Source organism: Nelumbo lutea, chromosome 1 (assembly GCF_056320005.1).
Source record: "Nelumbo lutea isolate HS-2025 chromosome 1, American lotus-T2T, whole genome shotgun sequence".
In the NCBI taxonomy this organism is placed as follows: domain Eukaryota; kingdom Viridiplantae; phylum Streptophyta; class Magnoliopsida; order Proteales; family Nelumbonaceae; genus Nelumbo; species Nelumbo lutea.
Window position 1 is genome coordinate 157,758,698 of NC_142684.1, and position 21,942 is coordinate 157,780,639.

General features: G+C 34.8%; 1 long non-coding RNA gene across 1 annotated transcript; it reads right to left on the reverse strand.

The window, feature by feature from the left end:
• Positions 1-4,808: 4,808 nt before the first annotated feature.
• On the reverse strand, positions 4,809-9,358 carry LOC148878630 (uncharacterized). The gene is made up of 5 exons (XR_016103232.1): positions 8,364-9,358; positions 7,948-8,138; positions 7,684-7,738; positions 6,533-6,643; positions 4,809-5,958 (listed from the first exon to the last, which is right to left on the reverse strand). It is a non-coding gene; the product is annotated as an uncharacterized LOC148878630 (long non-coding RNA).
• Positions 9,359-21,942: the final 12,584 nt, after the last annotated feature.

A 21,942-nucleotide genomic window follows, 5' to 3' on the forward strand; every position in this document is an offset into this window, starting at 1 on the left:
TGTCCTACACCTGACAGACACATACTCAACAGTGATGGCCCCGCGCGTGCCACCTCAGCCCTACCAATAACGGCTGTGGCAGGTTGGCAATGACGGTTATACCCGCCCTGTCAGAGGCCCACTGGGAGAGGTAACAGATTTCTGCTATAAGGAGTTTAGCATCAAGGGGGGAGAGAGAATCATCTACAGTACGCACGTTATCTCCACTCTTAGCCTTCATCTTCCTCTTTGCTTCTCCTACCAAGTACTAACTTAATCATCGGAGTGTTCCCACCGGGTAATTCCCTCTGGGAATTTTCTTCTTCTTAGGTATCTTCAAGGAGCCCCATGAGCGCTAGGTAGGAGTGACTGGATCGCGCTACATCAAGTACTTTTTTATAAGTACTTAATAAAAGTGTTGGGACCACACATTAAATGGAAAATAAGCACTTGTAGGTGTTTGGTAAAAAAGTACTAATTTGGTAAAGAAGTGCTTATTAAAAAAACAACTTGAGAGTTGTTTTTTTTAAGCACTTGTTAAATAAGTGGACATATGAAAATTTTGGGACAATTTGGTCCCTATTTATTTTTTTAAATGACCAGAATACCCCCATAGCTCCTTAAAACCTCTTCTTCATTCAAACAGAATCGAGCATAGTAGCAGTGGCACTTGTTTTAGGAGCGAATGGCGACCATCAAACGAGCTAGAAACTCATCGGCAACCATGTTCATTTCACATTTGGACCGATGTTGCACATGTTTTTGTGAACATTTTTTGTTTTTTTGAGGTTTTAAATGCTTGAAGCCCTCTTCGTATTGTTCATTACAAGATCTTTCTTTTTTTTTGGGGGGGGGGGGGGGATTTCACGCATTCTCACTGTGCAATCGCCGTGACACTCAGGTAAGTCATCCTCCTCCCTTGTCTTTGCTTTATAATTATTTTTAGTGCAATATTTTGCTTAAAACCATTTTTTTTTATTTTCAGAGATAAAACGACAATGTTGGGATTTTTTGAAATGTATGTTGTTGTGTTAATTATTATATGTTGATTATTTTGCAATGTTTTGATCAAAACCAAATTTCCTTTTTCTTTTATTTCTAGAGATAAAACCGACAATGTTGTGATTTATTGAACTGTATGTGGTTGTGTTAATTATTTTATGTTGATTATCTTGTAATGTTTTGCTCAAACCTGATTTTTTTTTTAATTTTAGAGAAAAAATGATATTGTTGTGATTCTTTGGTTGTGCTAATTATTTTATGTTGGTTAATTTGCATAATCCGAATAATGGTTGATGGAATTTTGTGTTTGATTATATTGTATTAATATTTTATGGAGTTTTGTGTTAATTGATTTGTATTTATTGATTATATTGTATTAGTATTTGTTAAATTCACATTGCGTTTTTTTGTTTGTTAAATATAAATGGTGATGCTTTTATTAGGAATAAACTGAATTTTGGTGATGTATGTGGTTGTGATGCTTGTATTAATATTTTATTTATTTTTTAATTCTCATTGCATTTTTTGGTGATGTTTTTTTTTTTTTTGAATAAACTGAATTTTCATGTATTGCTCATTTTATCCTATTTTATTTTATTTTCAATTCTCATTGATGTTTTGGTGATGTTTTTTTATCTTCTTTTGAATGAACCAAATTTTCATGAATTGCTCATTTTATCCTATTTTATTTTATTTTTAATTTTCATTGCTATTTTGGTGATGTTTTTTATATTCGTTTTGAATAAACCAAATTTTCATGTATTGTTCATTTTATCATATTTTATTTTCAATTTTCATTGATGTTTTGGTGATGTTTTTTATATTTTTTTGAATAAATCTAACAAACATGCATTACTCATTTTATCATATTTTATTATTTTTTTGAAAACTACCCATTGAAAGTGTTTTCTAGAAGTATTTTGTAAAATCTATTTATTGAAAGTATTTTCTAAAAGTATTTTGTAAAAATTTCTACTTGAAAGTGGTTTCTGAAAGTATTTTGTGAAAATTGTGCCTTAAAAGTACTTTTTGGAAGTATTTTATGAAATTTGCACCTTAAAAAGTGATTATCTGAAAGTATTTTGTGAAAATTGAGTCTTAAAAGTATTTTGCGAAAACTACATCTTAAAAGTATTTTCTAGAGGTATTTTGTGAAAATTTCACTTTTAAAGTGCTTTTTGGAAGTATTTTGTGAAAATTGATTCATGAAAGTACTTTCTAGAAGTATTTTATGAAAAATGTGCCATAAAAATACTTCTTGAAAATATTATTCAATATTTGTTAAATTATTATTATTATTATTATTATTATTATTGTTGTTGTTGTTGTTGTTAATTGAGTCCACATGACACTCCACTTATGGGCCCATGCAGGTTCTCAAATGTCATGATGTGGCGATTTTTTCATTGAAATATATAGTATAATATGTGAAAAGCATTGCTTATATGTATAAGTGAAATAAAGGCTAAAATTGTCATTTATATCAACATAAGCATTTGTGGGGAAAATGATTCACCAAACATCCCCACCCTAACAAGTTCTTATAAAACACAATAAGTAATTTAGCAAAAAGATCACTAAGCAGCCTTAAACGGTTATTAAAATAAGTACTTACAATAAGCACTTATAAAAAAATACTTATTTTAACAACCACTTACAATAAACACTTGTAAATGGAAAAATCACCTTAACACAGAATTCACCGTAGCTCCTTCCCATCTTCTTTTACTGTATTTATAAGCTTAAGCTAGTACCCTATCAATGATAGAATAAATTCCGGTGACCAAGAAACTCACATGACAATCACCTCCTAGTTTCATTTGGCAATGAGCGCCATTTCCAAATTCAGATAACCTCCCCCTACTAGCGAGGGGTGCCGTGCTAAACACGGGCGAATAATACTGAATAATTGAAAGAGTAAAAAAATGAAGAAAATTAATAGCAAATAAGAGAGGACATTTAACCTTATTAATCTTCTTGCACATGTGAATGTGAAATACACATATGCTCTAATACTAACGTGGCATCCTACAATTGGGAGTGCAGGAATTTGTGCAAGACGTGAAGGGCCTCATTGAGATAAGAGTATCATCCATGTCATCTTTATGCTATTCAGTTCGGCAATTTAAGATAAATCCACTTTTGACGTGTACAAATTGTAAGGAAAACGAAGGGAAATCATCAATGCGTAATTGGCATTTGGCTAGTAACGCAACCAATAAATGATATTTTCACTTGTGAAGACAAAAAACACCATTCCTTTCAGTTATGTTTCATATAGCCAACATAAAAACAGGAAATAAGAATTAAACCAAAATTAGCTAAGAAGAGAGCCATCTTAAAAGTAACTCGAGCCAGCATATGACTCATGCTACGAAGGAGAAATTTAAGGCATGAGACTCCTGTATGTTTCCCTGTTCAAAGAGAGATCTCTCTGTTTTTCCTATTGTTTATAGGGAGGAAATCCCATCATTGAACGCCTCTCCTGTTCAGTCCACAATGTCCAACATATGACTACAGGAACCAACTTCCAAAGAATCAGCCCTCTCTTACTAAGAGCCTTAACACCACAAAGCTGCAATGAGAGTCAAGATCTTTTGGAAGGGACATGTTCACACAAAATAATTCAATTCCATCCAGATAAAAGAAAATGGCAATGTAAGGAGCATAATAAAATAAAATGGGTTTCACAATTCACTAAGAATAATTCTATAAATGATCAAATGTATAAATGATACTACAAAATGTTATCAAGAAAGGAATCATGATAAGAAACAAACAATTTCTTATGTTCATCAAACTATTGTATACAACCATGAGACCACACATCTCCTGCAACTTTGATTTTAATCTCAACACCATTGTATTTCTTTCACTAAATCACTCCACCATACAATGGAAAGCGAGAATACTTTATGCAACCAAAGTTTGACTACAGTGGTCTAAAAAGAGTCGCATGGACAAAAAAGAAAATAAATGATAAACCTTACCAATGATACAGTTCAGGAGAGATTTCATAGCATAATAGTGTAAGGCTTCCAAAAATGGAGAAAAAGTGGAAAATCAATTACCAAATAAATGAAAAGGTTAATCCATTGCTAGGTGGCTTAGTATGAGGGCACTTATTTCTTCACTTATTCCCTAGATGTGTTTTTAGCCCATCTCTTCCCCATTAGATATTCTCTCTTTGGCCTTCCTCTAATGGGAGCAAAGGAAATTTATTTATTTGGGGATTTGGAGGAAATAGAAATGTATTTAATGGAAAGTTCAATTGTCCTAGAAGACTATGCTCACACATTGGGGGTTATATAATGTGGCCTGCATCCTAGTAGAGTTCCTCCCAACCCCAGATTTTGTAAGAATCCTGTCTTTGCCCATGGTATTGACAGACTTAACAGACACTTACTTTGGTAGCAACTTTGGAGCGCTTTGGACATTTTTGAAGATGAAAATAACACTCAACCACCTTTTTAATCAATCCAAAAGCTAAAAATAAAACACCACAATTTAGAAAATAAAGCACCCAAGGACTTGGAAAATAAAGCTGGAATTTAGAGGTCTAATCATAATCAACCCAGAAACTGAAAATATAACTCAACAACTCAGAAATAAAGCATCTAACAACTCTAAAAATACAACCCAAATTCATAGAATGCCAAATTATGGTCTAAGCTCAAAATAAATGCTTACTTGCATGGTCAAATTATGGTCTAAGATCATAAGAGTATATTTACTCAATAGTTCAGAACCATTGCTTAACAATGTTTTAAGTAAAGAATATGAAACATCCAAATATATAAAAGAATGCTTAGAAGCCTTAAACAATGTGCCATCAGAAACCAAACATCCAAATATATAAACACGAAGTAAAGAATTCCACACATCAAGCAGTGCTTAGGAGTACAAAGTTTTAAGTTTCATATCATTAATGATTAATTCCAAGAAAAGAATTCAAGGAAGACCTATGGATCTTTTCTTCCCTCTAATACCTCTCATAGAAGTTAGCCTTAGCCACTAAAGTTGAATAATCTTGGTACATGATGGAGGGTGATTTGACCCGGCCTCATCATAGGGGGACACGTGGGTGTGACTCAGCGCGACCAGTCCGCCAAGATCCAGCGTGGCAACTCAGTACCAAATGACGCTCCGGTTACCCCGAGCTCTCTCCTAGGGGGGGGGGGGCGTCCCGAGGTCCCTCCAAGTGAGGAGTCCCGATCTCTTCCCAAGTAAAGGAGCCCCCGAGCTCCACCTCAAGAAGGGAACACCCCGAGCTAAGATTCTTCCAAGGAAACGTCCCGAGCTAAGATTCTCTCAAGCCAGGACTCTCCCGAGCTCAAGGCACTTTGGGATGAGCTCAGGAGCCTCCTAAAGTTTATTCCTGCTCAAACCTAAGTAGGCCACCTTGGGTAGAAGCACCTCGATACGGCACCTGCAGCTCGGCCCCGAGTAGTTCGGTGCAAGGCAGCTCGCGGGAAGACAGCTCGGCGTATCACAGGAAGATCTCCTTTGACAACCGTACCTGCCAAACCTGGAGCCCTGCACCCACGTCTCTCGCCAGGCGGCGTCGTGCCTACCAACCCTGAGGGGTGTCTCCCGCTTGGCAGGGCCGTATTCTGCAACAATAACCTGCGCAGCCCTGGTAAGTAACGACTGCGACAGAGAATCAGAGGTGGTTATGCCTAATTTGACAGGCCACCGCTATATAAGAGCTCCTGTCCCCAAAGAGCAAAGGTAATTGCAAATTGCGCATCTCCACTCTTAGCTTACTTCTCTGCAACTCTCTTTCTCAGCTTTCCAAGTTCTGACTTAAGCATCGAAGTGTTCCCACCGGGAGAGCTCCCCGGGAATCCCTCACCTTCTTCCTCGCAGGTATCTTGTCCGTCGCCAGCTAAGAGCACAACTTTTGCTAGCTAGGAGTGACCAGATTGCGCATCATCAGTACACTTGATCACAAAAGCCCCATGTTACACAAAGCAACTGAAAATAACAACTTCTCATCAATATGTCAACTGGTCTAAATAATACAAGTAGCAACAAAGGAGAATACAGGTCTAGAATGCAAGATGATGTGGCCCTACTTCCCCCTTTATACCAAGAGGCTTGGTATATGTAATACCTGTAGGATGTTGTCCCAAATCATGGAGACTCAACATCTACGAGATTGGCCAGTTGGTTTAAGTACTACATAAGATTCAACAACAAATTCCTATTCCAAACACAACAGAATTGTTCAAAAGATCGTTTCATGGATAAATGATGGATAAAATTGACATGACTGGACAGCAATGGACAGGAAATTGGGTTCAATTTTAATTCTATGGTGGTTTCACTTAAATAATCCAGACTATTGAATATTGAAACTGAATTAACCATCAGCCTAAATATCATGTTCAAACTTAAACTAACTTTTTTTGAAGTCAAGCTTGTTTGAGATTAATCAAAGTATATATTGGGCTTAGGGTGGGTTGGTTGTACCTTTAGAACCAACTTGAAATTGGAATGACCATAGCCTTATCCATTGAAAACACTAAAGGAAAGTGGAAAGGCTCACCTTAACATTGATAATTCACTAGAAATGCTAAATCTTCAATCTCACATAGCAACTATCTTAAATATGCAAGATGCAATTAAGGCTTGACAGATTTGCACTTCATCCAAAAACCTGCACAGTGTTAAAAAAGTAAAAATAAATAAGAAAGAAAAGTAGCACTTGTAGCACAACTTCAACCATTAAATAAATAAGAAAAACAATGAAGCAAATTACATAAATAAGAAAATAAATTAGAAAAACAATGAAGCAAATTACATAAATAAGAAAAGATCCAATACAATTTGTAAGATGCAGTCATCATTAATCACTACATTATCCAAAATTACGCCAAAAAAGAAACAGATGCATTCCATATTGCCATCACACTTGGATTATGCAGGCAAAAGTGATGTTCAAATGAGGAGCAAGACCGTAGCAAGTCCTTGGATATGCCTTTCCATCTGATCTGGTTTGACTAACAAATAGAATAAGTGAGAAAACATAGTAAAATTGAAAGGCTAAACAGGTTACAAAAAATGAATTCCTTTCTTTTCGTGTTATTTTTAAAGAAATAACTTTTTCCTTTCCCCTCTTTAGAGTCTGCTGCTAGTGATAGCAGATATTGAAGAGAAAATAAGAAAAAAAACTATAAAACAGATAAAATAAAGAACATGAGGAATCAAACTTACCTACCCCTCATCCATTGGCGTTGATCAGTGGTTTATGATGAGAAAGAGGGCTACGTTTAGCTCTAATGCAAGAAATAGATAGTTGAAGATATGAAGAAGAACAAAAACATGTCAGGGAACAAGAAGGGTGACCTCCCTCGGTTCCCTAGATATTGCGATAACGGCACAAGCTTCGACAGGGCAAGAAGCATCAAGCCTCAAACAGGCATCAATGCAGCAGAGGTGAAAGAAATGTCGACAGTCGGGCATCATCCTCAACATCTCTCTATCTGAACTTTTTTGTAAAAGATCAGCGTTAAAATTATTTTTTATTATTTTCAGTCTGCTAAAAAATAGTTCTGATGATTAAAGTTTTTTTCTTCTTCCCTCAACTAAAGAAAGATGGAAAGAGAAATCATGTCAAAGTAAAAAATTAACATAATGCATGCGTAGATTTAATGGTTGTGATGATATGGGTATGCAATGGATCCCGTCTCAAGCAACCTGTTATGTCTTCAATCATCTTTCCTTGAGAGTGAAGCTCGCTCATCATTCTATCCTGCAAACATTAACAGAGCAAGAACAGAAAAAACCCTCTTTGAAAGAAATAGAAGGTATGGTGTGGAGATCTGATTCAACACTCCATTAGTCCTTCAACAAAAATGTTGAGGGAAAAAAATAGCAAAATCAAAGAAATAAATACTTTGAAACCCAGAAACACGGAACCGGTAATGGGAAATCACAAGAGTAGTAGAAAAAGATATGCACCATCAGAGGGTTCCAAGGCATGGTGGGCAAGATGATCGAACAACTGGGTTGCACCCATCTCGTCAGAGAATCTCCAGACGCTGCCCAGGAAAACACGAAACACTTCCTATAAAAAAACCAGGTGAAGATGCCATCATGAGCTCTTTGCATGCCAGACGCTCCCTAGAAAACACATCGTCACACCGGGACCACTGAAAACACCGAGAGTGAGATGGGTGTGAAACGCCATGGGAGAAAGAAAGAGGCGAGAGAGAGGAGAAAGAGAGAAAGGGACGAGAGAGTGAGATCGGTGTGAAATGCGAAAGGAGAAAGAGAAAGAATAGAGAGTGAGAGAGAAAGGGAAGCAGGTAGCGGGAAGACAGAGTATCGAAGAAAAAAGAGAGGAGGGAGAAGAATAATCAATCATCGACACTTGCCGTGACTGCCCAAATGAATGGTCAGAACAACTACCCAAATGAATGGGAGAGATGTCATGGCCGCAGCTTGAACTTCAATGCACCGCTTCTATCAATAAGGCGTTTTGCCGCAACTGGTTCCATCGATGCAGATGCAAATTCCCGAGGAGTTGCTTTCGATATAAGTAAAAGGATCCCATTTTCATGGGAGAGATTTCCTGGAATGCCCCTGAGAGTCCACTACCTCCCAAGCTCCCACCGGGTCGATGGCGTCCTCCGGCGAAAGTGCCGGCGATAATGATGATGATAAACTTGTCGACGACAACAACGATGATGAAGATGATACTTCAACGGACTGTGATGATGATACCGACGCCAACGACGATGAGGTTTATTCATCAGATGTAATAGACGACAATTTCTCGTTATCAGAGTCCATAGATATTGTTGATAGCATGAAGGTTTAGAGATGGTGGAGTCTAGAGGAAATCATTAACAGAGTTTCATAATACGTCGTTTTCTCCCGGCAGCAAATGCCTTGGCTTCTTCTTACTCAATTTCTTCAAAGAAGAAAATGCATAAGAGGGTTCCTTCTTCTTCTGCCTACCATTTCTCAAGTGATGACGATGATGATGAGTTGATCAGTGATATTCATGTCCCATAAACAACAGAAAGATTTATTCATCCCGGAAGTACACTGGCACGATCGTATACACCTACCAAGGCGTATGGGCTTGCACCCTTCTTCCCTTGGCGCGTGAAGCACACACTTGTGGATTGAAGAGCCCCATCCAGCATGGCTTGCCCAGTTCCAAATTTAATGGCAGTTCCAACGAACACGAAATGATTCGACCTAAGAAAGGTGGTGGTACTATTGATTCATCATTCATGCCCAGATAGGGTCTATTGCACATAAGGTCCATGGAAAAGTAGAGTGGAACACATTTCTTGCAAGAAACCCATGAATTAATCGGGTATGTAACTTGAGAAGCTCAATCTACGGGTAAAGGAATAATAAGATTACATTTTCTGAGAGAGGGTGAAATCTGAAATAAGAATTGAGGTGTAAATGTGTGTTGTTTGGGGCCATTGGATTGGTATCGGATGTATTTAATGGTGAATTTGGGGACTTTTGGGCTGAAAGTTGGGATTTTTGGGTTTTAGGTTGTTTTGAAGAGATCAAGAGTGTCCAATAGGACGTGTGGGATAAATTAAAGGTTTAAGCGGTAGACCGAGAAAAAACCGGGTGTTAATAGTCATGGTCTTTTAGGAACAAGTCTTACAGGGGTATCTGGAACGTAGTAACTTTGAATTTTCTTTCCTTCTTCTAATGAAATCAAAACTTAAGTCCATTTCCATCCTTAAAAGTCAAAATTTAGTATTCTTTTGCCGCCTCTCCTACCCAATTGATCTCAAACAAAACTGATCCTGCAACCTTGCTCAGAAGCTCTTATTTTCTCAAGTAAAATTTCTAGGAAATTGATGAATTTTCCTTAAACCCTTCTCAACTTCAAATTCCATTATCCAAATAAATCTTGTCAAAAGTCCCAAAATATTAGCTATCAACATTCATGTAAGCATGAGAAGAGGTGGATGATGAACAGAACATGAAGAGGAGAGAGAGAGATGCTCTAGTTAGGTGTTTGGGAGAGGAATGTCATTTGATTTGTCGATTTTAAGAAGGGGTAATTTTGTTAAAAACTAATTATTTTTTGTCCCTCTCATTGTTTTTGTAATATGTTTCAAAATGTATCTGATTTTGCAAATTCAATAAACTTTTTTTCTGTAAAAAAGTCCTAAATAAAATGTTCCGAATGCACAGCTGCAATGACCTAATGGAGATCTACTTCAGTGCTCACAAAACTGTGGTCACACCACTCACACATCCTTGCATTGGGAATATTTCCATTCTTAAATGCTTTATTTTTCATGGGAGAGATATTTCCAATGCAATGCTATAAGTATTGTGTGAACGGTGTGAGTACAATCATGTGAGGACCAAATCAGATTTCGAAGTAATGAGGTGAAGGAAATAAACGGGATTAGAATATGTCAAAGAGGATATGGTTTTTAGTTTTATTTTTATTGCAAAAAAAGAAGAGCAAAATGGTTTTGTGGTTTTTGGATAGGAAAAATCTATGATGTTGGAAAGATATGGCACTAAAAGAACTTTGTCCAATCAAAATCTACTCATGAATTTTGATAAATATAATCTAATTGATTAATATGTTTATAATACAATTGATTGGTCACAAATTTTTCAGATATGATGTCTTTCTGGACCTTCTGGCATTATAGTTGATTGGTCACAAATTTTTCAGATATGATGTCTTTCTAGACCTTCTGGTATTATAGTTGATTGGTCACAAGTTTTTTGGGTTTTAATTTTTGGAAAAAAAAATGCCAAGGTTAGGTGTGAGTATTGTTTGGTTAAAAAAAACAAATTAAAAAATTTAGTTTTGGGTTTTTGCTTCAGTTGTTTTGGTTTTTTTATGGTTCAATTAATTTGATTTTGTAATAATTTTGGTTTCAATTTTCAAGTTTGGGAATTTGGTTAGCAAAAAGGCCAAATTAATTGAATTTTGTTATGCATAATATAATGTAATGTACTATATTATATATACATAATATATAATATACATATAATTGTAATTTAAATTAATATATATATATATAATATTAATACAAATATCAATGAAATTTGTATTTAACCAAAATAACTAAAAAATAAACCAAAAATTTTAGTTTCAATTATTTATGTGAATGACAATGAGGCATGTTCAAGGAGGGTTTTGTAAATTCTAAACCCTACTCGCCTCCCTAAACCCCCAACCCGTACTTGCCCCAAAACCAATACCAGGTTAAATTTTGAGAATTCAAACTCTCCCTGCCAAGGGAGGATTCAAACCCTCCCAACTTGAGTTTGGCTTGCCTAGAAATTACAAGGCTTTAGCTCAAGTTTGAGTTCAGTTTGAGATAGAGACTTGAGCTCGAATTCGGCTTGGCTCAAAAGCTTGCAAGTTCCAGCTCAGCTCAACTCAAGCTCGACTATGAGACAAAATTCCTATAAAAATAAAAAATTATACCTATAAAAAAGATTTCTTATATTAAATATAATATTTTTCTATTTGCTATTATATACATATAAGATCGATTAGGTTGGTGAGCCTCATGAGCTAAGCTTTATCAGGCTCAAGCTCGACTCGATTAGAAAATGAGCTATATATTGGGTTTGAGTTTGGCTTGATGCTTGGTTTAGACTAACCTTAGTTGAGCTTTTCATGAGCTAAGCTCAAATAACTCATGAAAAGCTTGATTTGTTTCCACCCCTACTCCTTGCACATGAAAATGCAAAACCCTACTTGACCCTCCCCTCCCCACATTCAATGGTAGAACGGGTTGGGTTTAGAACCACATCTAATTTTCTATTATTTCTTGTTATATATAAGCAAGAAAGTAAAATAACATAAATAAACAAAATAATTTCCAATTATTTGATTAAGAGATGTAAAAAAATACACAAACTATCAATTATTCTTCACATAAAATTCAAACTATTATTAAATTCAATGACGCCTAATACATAAATTCAATATGCTTTTCTAATAATATGTGGGTCATGGAGGGTCAGTTTTAGCCTAATACCATACCCTACTTGTACCCATGTGGATTGTAGAATCCCAAAATCCATCATTCAAGCAAAAAAAAAACGGCCCATTAGGGCGGGTACCCACTGAGTTGGATAGAAATTGTCATCCCTAGTTATTTCAAATTTTCAAAAATTCAGTTTTGGTTTGGTTTTCCATTTTACAATTTCAGTTTTTAAAAGTTTGGTTTATTCAGTTTGGAATGACAATAAGGCGAAGCGCGGAAGTAGGGATCCCCACTCTCCATTTTTCTATGATGTCAGGTTCACTTTTATTTTTGAGTTCTACTTTATTCCAATTAAAAGAAATAGTTACAATTTACATTCCTATCAAAATGTATCTAAATACATTCAAATATATTCAGCCATAATTTTAAAGATATTAACACAAATTCATTAACTAATAAAAAGAAGGAAACACAAATACTTGACATAAGTCCCAAATAACAAAACACAAGGATATGAAAATTGAGTCATATGAAAAACCAAAATTGAGTCAAGTAGGCTTAGAAAACATGAATGCTGAAACTTATCAAAATATAAAGCATACATAATTTAGCAATGGGTATGGAATGTAAAAATTATTGATAGGTACCTTGTACCTTTTGGGGTAGTGAAATCTAAGGGCCTCAACTCTAAGTGTGACAATCAAGTAACTAAGTACATTATGGTGAATGGTAAAATTACCAAACTGTCCATTTAAAATTCCTTTCGTGCAAATTTAACAATGAATATTATTTTGTTGAGCGGAGAATGGTCAAATTCTGATGCAAGATCAGTCTAGTAGAACTAAAAAAAGGCCTTCTTGAAATTGTCTCGTACAATATGCAAATAAAGATAGTTGGGGTCTTCACATTAAATGTCAAATCGATCAAATTGACGAAACTGACCTGATCCAATCCGAGTTGGTTGGTTTTTCAAAACCATGGTCGGTTTTGATTTGTATGAGAAAATAAACCGATAACTCAGTTTGATTGGTTCAAACCGAATCAAACCAATCCTATATGTTTAAGTAATTATTAATTAATTCCTACCTTATATGTTAAATGTTGATATATTTTTATGTGTTTTGTTTGAACTTTAAAAAGAATTGGTTATTTATGATAAAAACTAAAAAGCAAAACCAATACAAATATAATACAATGGTACAATATTTAATTCAGTTTTATATAAATTTAAATATATATTGACAAAAAAATCAGTTTTGCATAAAAAGCTAATCGATTTAAATATATATTTTGATTTTGCATAAAAACTAAAAAGAAATAAACTTAAATATAAATAGATATTTAGAAATAGATATTTTAGTTTAAAATATATATAAAATTGACTAAACCGATAAAATGACCCAAACTGACCCTTCATGTTTGGGTCAATTTTGCTTCAGGGTCGATTGGTTTCAGTTTAATCAATAAATAAACCAACTAGGTCGGGTCAGTTGAAGAAAATGACTCAAACCGACCTGACCTGACCCGTAAACACCTCTAAAGGATAGTTTGGAATTTTGAAATGTTTCAAGGTGCATATGGCATCATGTGTTGCTGATAATTGATGGAATACTTAGCGAGTTACAACTATGCTTGAATGTTGATTCTTGTACTACCAAAAAAAATATTGATTTTTGAAAATCCAGGTACTTGTTGCACTTGGAAGTCAAGACTCTCATGTGTCACTAGCCCCAAAGTACATAGTATTTATTTAATTTGTAATTTTTAATGAAGATAGTGGTCAATTTGTATTTAGTACTGGGCACTTTTATCGATTCCAAGATATATGCCCTTATTTATAATCTTTGAATGAACAAAATTTATTCAACCACAATATTAAATGGAAATGAAATGTTGAAACCATATTAAAATATGAAATAAAATAAGAATTTGAGATGGTATCATGGTAATTTGAATTTATTTTTTTATAAAATAATCATGGTAAAATATTTATACTCTTCGATTAGTATTTTAATAAAATAACAATTTCCATCTCAATTCCCAACTTTGCTTCTTCCATTAGGAGACTTCCTCTAGTTATATACCAATAGGAAAAATGAAAAAAAAAAAACCTCTAGTTTCATGGTTAAAGGTGGTATATGTTTTTTTTCCTAAGTGTTATAGGGGTATAAGTTACTAAGTAATAGGGGTATCAATGGTATTTGATAATCTGATTTTGAATCCAAGATTCAATATAATCGAATTTAATTCGGACATCGAATATCATAATCGATTGAATTCGAATATCACCTTATTCGATTCGATAAATATTTAAATTTGGCCGATTATTTAATTCTTATATATAATATATAAAATATTTAGATATTTTATATAATATTTTAATTAAGTAAATACTTATATATTCATATACTTCGTATAAATAAAATATTTTTTTACATATTTATTAATTATGTAAAATCATTAATTAGTCAAATTCGAAGCAAATCAAATATTCAAATATTTAGTCGAACTCAAATTCGAATGTTGATTTCCAATATCCATCAGGCATCTAATTGAAATTCAATTCAGATATTGCTTGGTTCAATTTGAAGTTGATCCATTTACACCCCTACTAAGTAAACATAAGGCTAGCATATAAGTATGGGTGCAAGTTGGAGATGATTTTATCTAGTTAGGACCCTTTCAGAAAAAAAAAAAAAGTGAAAATGATTAACCAGAGTCTACCCAAGTTGAAGCGCTAGTTGTAAGTGCTTGCTTGGGAGGGCTTTCACGTAATGGCTTCTAGTGCTAAATGAGCTTGAAAACCTGGAAAGTCGTAAAGCCGTGTCTAGTAAAAAACTGGTAAGTCTAAAAAAATTTACATGAGTCGAAAAGTTGACTTTCCAATAAAACTATTTTAGGTAGCTTCTTTGAAACAGCTCAATCAATGCATAAACCCTCCCAAATGGGCCCTAAGTATTTCGGTCGAAACCCTAATAGAGGTATATGTTATTTATCCATTTACTTTTCTTAGCCAATTACTAAAAATGAATAAACAAGACCCACCTAGGCACCCAAGATGAGGTGTGGGGTTTAAGTACTTAAGATGAAATGTTGATGATTTATGATATCCTAGTAAAAATGAATTATATCACTTTGAATTATGCATGGGCTATAGTGAGGAACTCAACAATGAAAATGAGGCCATAATGGATCTTATTAAAGTCATCATGGTGGGATTTTTATGTATTTATGCATTTTGCAAACCTGGTTGCACACATGTGCACAAATCTATAAACCTACAATAGATTTTTCATGGTGTTTGGAAACATGGGCTCTTTTTGGGACCGATATTCAAGAAAAAACACCCATGCTTTCAAGACCTATTTTTCACAAAAAAACGCTTCTGCCACGTAGGCAATGAGCAACAGTATGCTATTTTGTAAGGTGATTTTCATCACCATTTTTTATGTATGTGCTGATAAGTAAGCACTACTAGGATACACATCAATCAACCATTGGGGGAAACGGTTCACCGATGGTGTTTCATGCATCCGTGGGGTCCCAATTTTCAAGACATGTCTGATTTTTTAATTATCAGCTAAACCCAACAATGAGATACATGGGCATTTGTTCATGTGGATCCGATGTGGCACCATTTTTTTTGAAAAACGGCCACGGTTCCAAACATCCCCAAATTTCAGAATGTGTCTCTGTGTGTGTGGGCCAGTGGGGGGGGGGTGTTACTAATGTGTATGTTTTTTTTTTTTGAGTAAAAGACTTAAACCTCCCATCTATTTTCTAAAAGGACTAAGACCTCCCTTCATGGGTGATGTCATCAGACAAACACTTCCCATATGTTATCAATCCATCAAGATCTATTTGATCATGATAAATGTGCTCGTAAAATTTTTAGAAAAGTCCAACTTTGCCCCTTATCTGAAACCAAACCCCAATAGTAATCTGGTAGTGTCTTAGCACCTAATATCTCCTCTCCCATTCTCCTTTTCCCTTAGTTTAGTTTATTGAATTTTCTTTCCTTATCTCTCATCCCTTGTGCCTATATGCAACATTGCAAGAAAGGGAGAATCACACAACAGGAATTGCAACTCCTGATATAAAGTTATAGGAATTATAGGCAGAGTTGGTCTTATCATTTGATGAAATTCTTGTTTGGTTCTTTACATTTTACCTAATTATACAATGGTGTTTGCATTCCCTTTCTTTCACATTAGATAGTGATTGCAATTTTTCTTGTTTCACTGCTCTATTCTTAGTTTTTGGAAAGACCCAAGAATATTCCTAATTACTCAAGAATCAAGATATAGAGGAAAAACAACAGTTCTGATAGCTTCCACTATAGGAGATTCGACAAATACAGCTTCAGAAAAAAGAGTGGTCATGCTCTACATGACAAGAGAGAACAATCCCAAGTAGTACCAACACACTTCACAACCAATGAGTTCTCCATAAGTGGTTTTCAAGGATTTTCTTCTTTCTAGATTTAAAAATTTGATGTGCTTTCATTGGACGGCTAAGATCTTCCACGATCAATCCAAATGACTAGGCGTTGAACTGAAATTATTGTTTCATTTCAAGTCAGATGCCTTCACAATGACAATGTCTCCTTGGAAAACAAGTAGGACTTGAGGAGAACCATGGCTTCAATAAAGGGAAAGCTCCATAAACCATCCCATCTCATTTTTCCATATGTTATAGTTTAGAGGTTTTATTTGAAAATTTGAAAATAATACAGGGTAAAAACATCTTTTTTTTTGTTTCACTACAAGAAAAATGAGCTAGGACGGTGCTCATCAAACCGCCGCCTTAACCTTTTCAACTGCCAGTGTAGACATGAGCGGATGGTTCAGTGGCTACCATCTATGTTTGTGTTTCCTTGGGTCATAAGCATCGGCCTAAAAGAAAAATAGCACCATCTTAGGGACCCGGTCCAACCCTTCAACAATCGGCGAGTTTTAAAGAACCGCCGGCCTAGATAATGTATGGCAGTGGCCCAAACCGCTGGGATAGGAATATGATATGTTATGCCACACCCTGACTGTCGGCCAAGTTATTGAGCCAGCAGTCAAAACCGTCGACTTAAATAAACTGCCACCTAATCTAAACTATGTAATCAAATTAGGCGGTTATAACTGTTGACTTAGGTATATTGAGTTGTTAAAGGTGGTGGTTGCTATGAGTGTCCGCTTAGCTTTTTTAATTTTTTTAAATAATAATAGCATTTGCACCTGCTTCAACCTAAAGCATGAAAATTATTAAATCAAATGCTTGGTGGCATATTGAATTTCTCTTAATAGAAAAAAGCATTTTTTTAAGTATGAAGCCTGAAACAAGAATTCAATACAATCAATTCTGATAATCTGATTTGCACTTCTAATCAAGCCCTGGCAATCTGATTTTCATTGATAGCTTTTCAAGTGATCAATGCTTCTACCAATTGGTAGGTTCTCTGGGATCAAATCCCGCTGCCACCAGGGGTTGTGGGGTAAGGGAAAGGGGATGGGCTGTAGTCCCATGAAGGAAAAAAAAAAAGTGACCATGAAATAGAAATTCAGACAAAACTATATAATCGAATCATATTCGTCCATGTTGAGGACCCTCCAAATCACCTTCGAGAGGACAAAACTCAATAATATGGTGGCTCTAACGAGGAGCTATTGCAGCAAAAAAAAAGGGGAGGTTTAGCTGAAGGAAATTCAGCCATCACCATGAGACTTCTCTGACTCTCAACAATCCATTGCAAATATCATGGTTTTCAAAACCGGACTGGACCGGAAAAACCGGGAACCGGTCATTTGATCGGTTCCATTTTTCCCTAAAATCGTTGATTTTGGTTAGCAAACCGCTGAACTGGCCAGTTAATCGTTCGAACCATTTAAACGGTTTTGACCATTTTTCAAATTTTAAAATTTTTTATTTTATTGTCAAAACGGGTTGGCCATTCAAACTAGTAACTAGACCCCTAACCGGTTCAGTTTTAAAAACCATGGCAAATATTCATCCTGGAAAGAGAAAATATAATAAAAACAAATTAAAAATATAAAGAAAAGATACTAAATGATAGCCATGCAATCATAACAAGAAAATAACCCAAATAAATAGATTGCAGTACAACCAAGGGATAAAAGGCAAACTATGGACCTTTCCCTCACGTGATGCAAACAATTTTAGACTTTCTGCTTCACTAGGTTCAGATGCATGAACAACCATATATAGCAACAAGACTAGCCCGCAAGTACCAAAAGATAAAACTCAAATATCTCAAATTTCAAGTACAATGAAGGCAAAAGATACAAGATGATTAGGACTTAAACAAACCTTTCTAGGAGGATTCAATAGATATGCATAGTGTGCTATTGCATTGCATTGGGTACAAGGCCTAGGGAAAGGGGGTGGTAATGATCTTAGCAGTAGAGTCCCATCTGCTTTGTTGGTGTGAAGTGAAAACAACAAATCCAAGGGTTGAGCCAATAAGTTCCTTGCTTCTTCAATGGTTTCATCACAATTCTCAGCATAAACATCAATATGGTCTCCAGTTTCATATTTGAGAAGAGTAACACAAATGAATCCAAATGCTAGGACATTCTAATCAAATTTTTGGAAGAAAACAAAGAAAATAAAAATGAGCTGAAACATGATGGACTAAATGAAAGAAAAATGATAAGGCAAACCAAGCTGCAAAATCATCCTCAATTGGTCTCAGCCTTTATAGGAGATTGAAAAGTTGAACATACAACATAATAAAATGTAACCGCCAGAAATCCAAATGTATGTGGAAAATGATTTGGAATCTATTCTCATTTCATAAATGCATTCTGGAACATGTTTTTAAGGTGTGCGCCTGCTAAAGCTTCTTGATAAATAAAAGCAAATATCAATATTTATTTAACGAGCAAAATCTTGGTTTAGAATATGTAAACACCCGAAGCATGATAAATAAAAGCAACATAAACATATTCAAACCATAAATACACAACGAAAACAGAATCCAACCTTTTCATTGTTTGACATAATTTGTTCTGTTCCTACATGTTTTCCCCCTTGGAGAGTGAATTCAAGGACACCCTAGAGCAATTCATTTTCCTATTTAAACAATATAATTGGTAAATTAGAGATAAGCACAAATATAGAAGTAAAGAAAGGATATAGTGGAAAATGCATTACTTAAAAACAAACACTATAATATAAATTGCAAAAAAGATGATATATTACCTTATCCCAAAATACACCCAATATGTCCTTGTATTACCTTATCCCAAAATAGACATAAGTCAAAGGCAATAAGCACTTTACCAATCAAAAGAAAAGATAGAAAACTTGAACAAAATCATTTAATGTAAAGAAAATCCAATTGTTCTCTTGCAATAAGGGGTCATTCAAAAGAAAACAAGTGATCCAATGACATCCCATGCTCCTAGTGAAAATCCACTTAAGAAATTGTTTCAATTTGCAAGAAAAGAAGGATAGATATTAGAATTAATGTTGGAATTTTTATTTCTAAGGATGGTTAAAAGAATCTTACCAATCCATAAAACCAAGAAACGGGGACGACACTTCCAATGGTGAGTTTTTAAAACCCATTTAACATAATTGATTTAAAATTTAAACTTTTTAAAACCACATTTCAACAAAAAGTAGAAGCTAGAAAGAAAATGATAGAGTGAGATAAACAATATGTTTCTAACCTTGATTAAGGGTGGAACGGTCTGGTTATGAGTAGAATGATAAGTGGAAGGTGTAATCTTCTGAAAAGAAACAAGAACATGAATCAACACCTATACAAGAAAGAAAATTGATTGGATGCAAACTTGTTGCTTTCTTTCTTTTTAGATTAAAATAAACTGAAACCAAAAATTATAACCTCTACCAAAATCTTATGAGAAAGATGATGCCTTGAAGTCTCTAGAAAAAGTTGATTGCCCTTTTGAAGTTGAAGGTCTGAGTGATCTTCAGATAATAAATTTCAGACATTTGGGTCAGTAGTAGGGATTTTATGCTAATGTTATACAGTGTTCTTTAGTCTATTTGACAAAGTTTTGCTTGCCTTTGAATGGTAATCTGTTTGTTGATTTTATTAATTGATTCATGATATAAATATGATAAAGTTTCTTGTGAGACTTCTGTTAACAAGCTTCTTATGGCATGGAAAGGCATTATATATCCCTTACATCTTCCCCTATAGCTGTCCTTTATACAGTAACGGAGCTTCAGATTTTATTATTATAGTGTGAAAAGAAGTACAAAAACTAGCCTATGGATAGCCTATATTATATATACATAATTTCAACTTTGTTACAATTATATCCCTATACCTGGCACAAAAAGGTACTATTACAAGCTTTTTTTTTTAATAGGTTAAGTATACTATTATAAGCATTCACCTTCATGTACAATATATACATCAATCCACTCCTTCTAGTGCTTATAAAAATAACAAAAGTTTAGGTTCTTTAAAATCAGCAAGGATGGTATCCCAAGAGAAAAACAAATGTGTATTCCATGAGTCACACTATGTTACCCAAATATGGGTATCCTCTCCCTTTTATTGCATGCCAACAATAATTATTTTAGCATCAGAACTTGTAAGGTTTTTGATCAATTTTATGGATGTATCAATTATAAAGCTTGTTAGTAAGGAGCTAAGGATGTGTATCTGAATATCTAAGCCACACATACATTTCCAAATCTGATCAAGTTGCATATTTGCTTGTAAGTTGTCTTGAAAGGCTTATGGTGTTATGGTTTGGTTGTATATGCCAAGCCCCAGAGTTTTGGCAATTTCCATTCTTAACTATGAAGCCTTTCTTTGATTTTTTTATATTTAATTCTGGTTATTGAAATACCTGATGAGTCTCCCCAGGATTTGGAATCAAGATGAACCCACACAGACTTGTTGCACCTGAATCCTTTGAGAAAATTTTGGTAATGGGAATTGTGGGTCAAAAAGGGCAAAAGTTGATAAGGAAATGGAGCAGAATGCTACCAATGAAACTCATTTGGTGTAAATTGTATCAATCTTAGTTTGGGTTGTGCTTTAGTTCAATATGCTCTATTTTCTAAGGAAGGTGTCATCTTGTCACCTATTGCATGTAATTGATTTTTTCTATTTAATTAAATTTCTATTTTTACTCTTCAAAAAAAGCAAATGTGCACATTATGTATTTTTACTCTTATCCAATGATTGATGATGGAATAGATGTTGTAATTGCTTCTCTTTAAAGGTGTTGATCAGAATTTAATTGATGTGTTGTTTTCTAATTTAAATGATGGATATCTGCTTCTAAAGAGTAGGCTGGTTGTTTGTTTTTCAAAGAGATTCAATAGCATGACCAGGTAGTTTTGGCTAGAGAACATAGAAAGAGTAGATCCTACTATATGCACTAAACTTGCAACAGAATCTGCAACTCTACTTTTGTATTTCATCTTATTGTGGGCCCCACACATCTAAATGAATAACATCAAAAGGAGAAGAACATCTTTTATTACTTGGTTTAAAAGAGTGTCTACAATGCTTTCCAAGTTCACAACCTTCACACTTCAACCTTGACAAACTCACAGAATCAAACAGTTTTGGAAACAAAGAACTTAAAGAAGAAAAAGACAAATGACCTAGACGATTATGCCAAAGTATAATCGGATCCACAAGTTTTGACTCACTATCCTTGCAAACATAATGACTTTGGTGAATTGGAAGAGTATCCAGGAGGTAGATTCCATTCACTTCACGACCACTCCCAATCGTCCTCTTTGAATCAAGATCCTACAAAATACAATGTTCAGGAGAAAAAATTACTGAGCAGTTCAGATTCTTAGTCAAACTACTAACAGATAACAAGTTGGTGCTCAATCTAGGAACATGGAGGATAGATGGTAAACAAATGGAATCATTAATATTGACAGATCCCTTTCCAGCAATAGGAACATGGGATCCATCAGCTGTGGAGGCCCTATCTCTGCCAGAACTGAGCTGGTAAGAGGAGAAAATGGTGGAGCAATGGGTCATGTG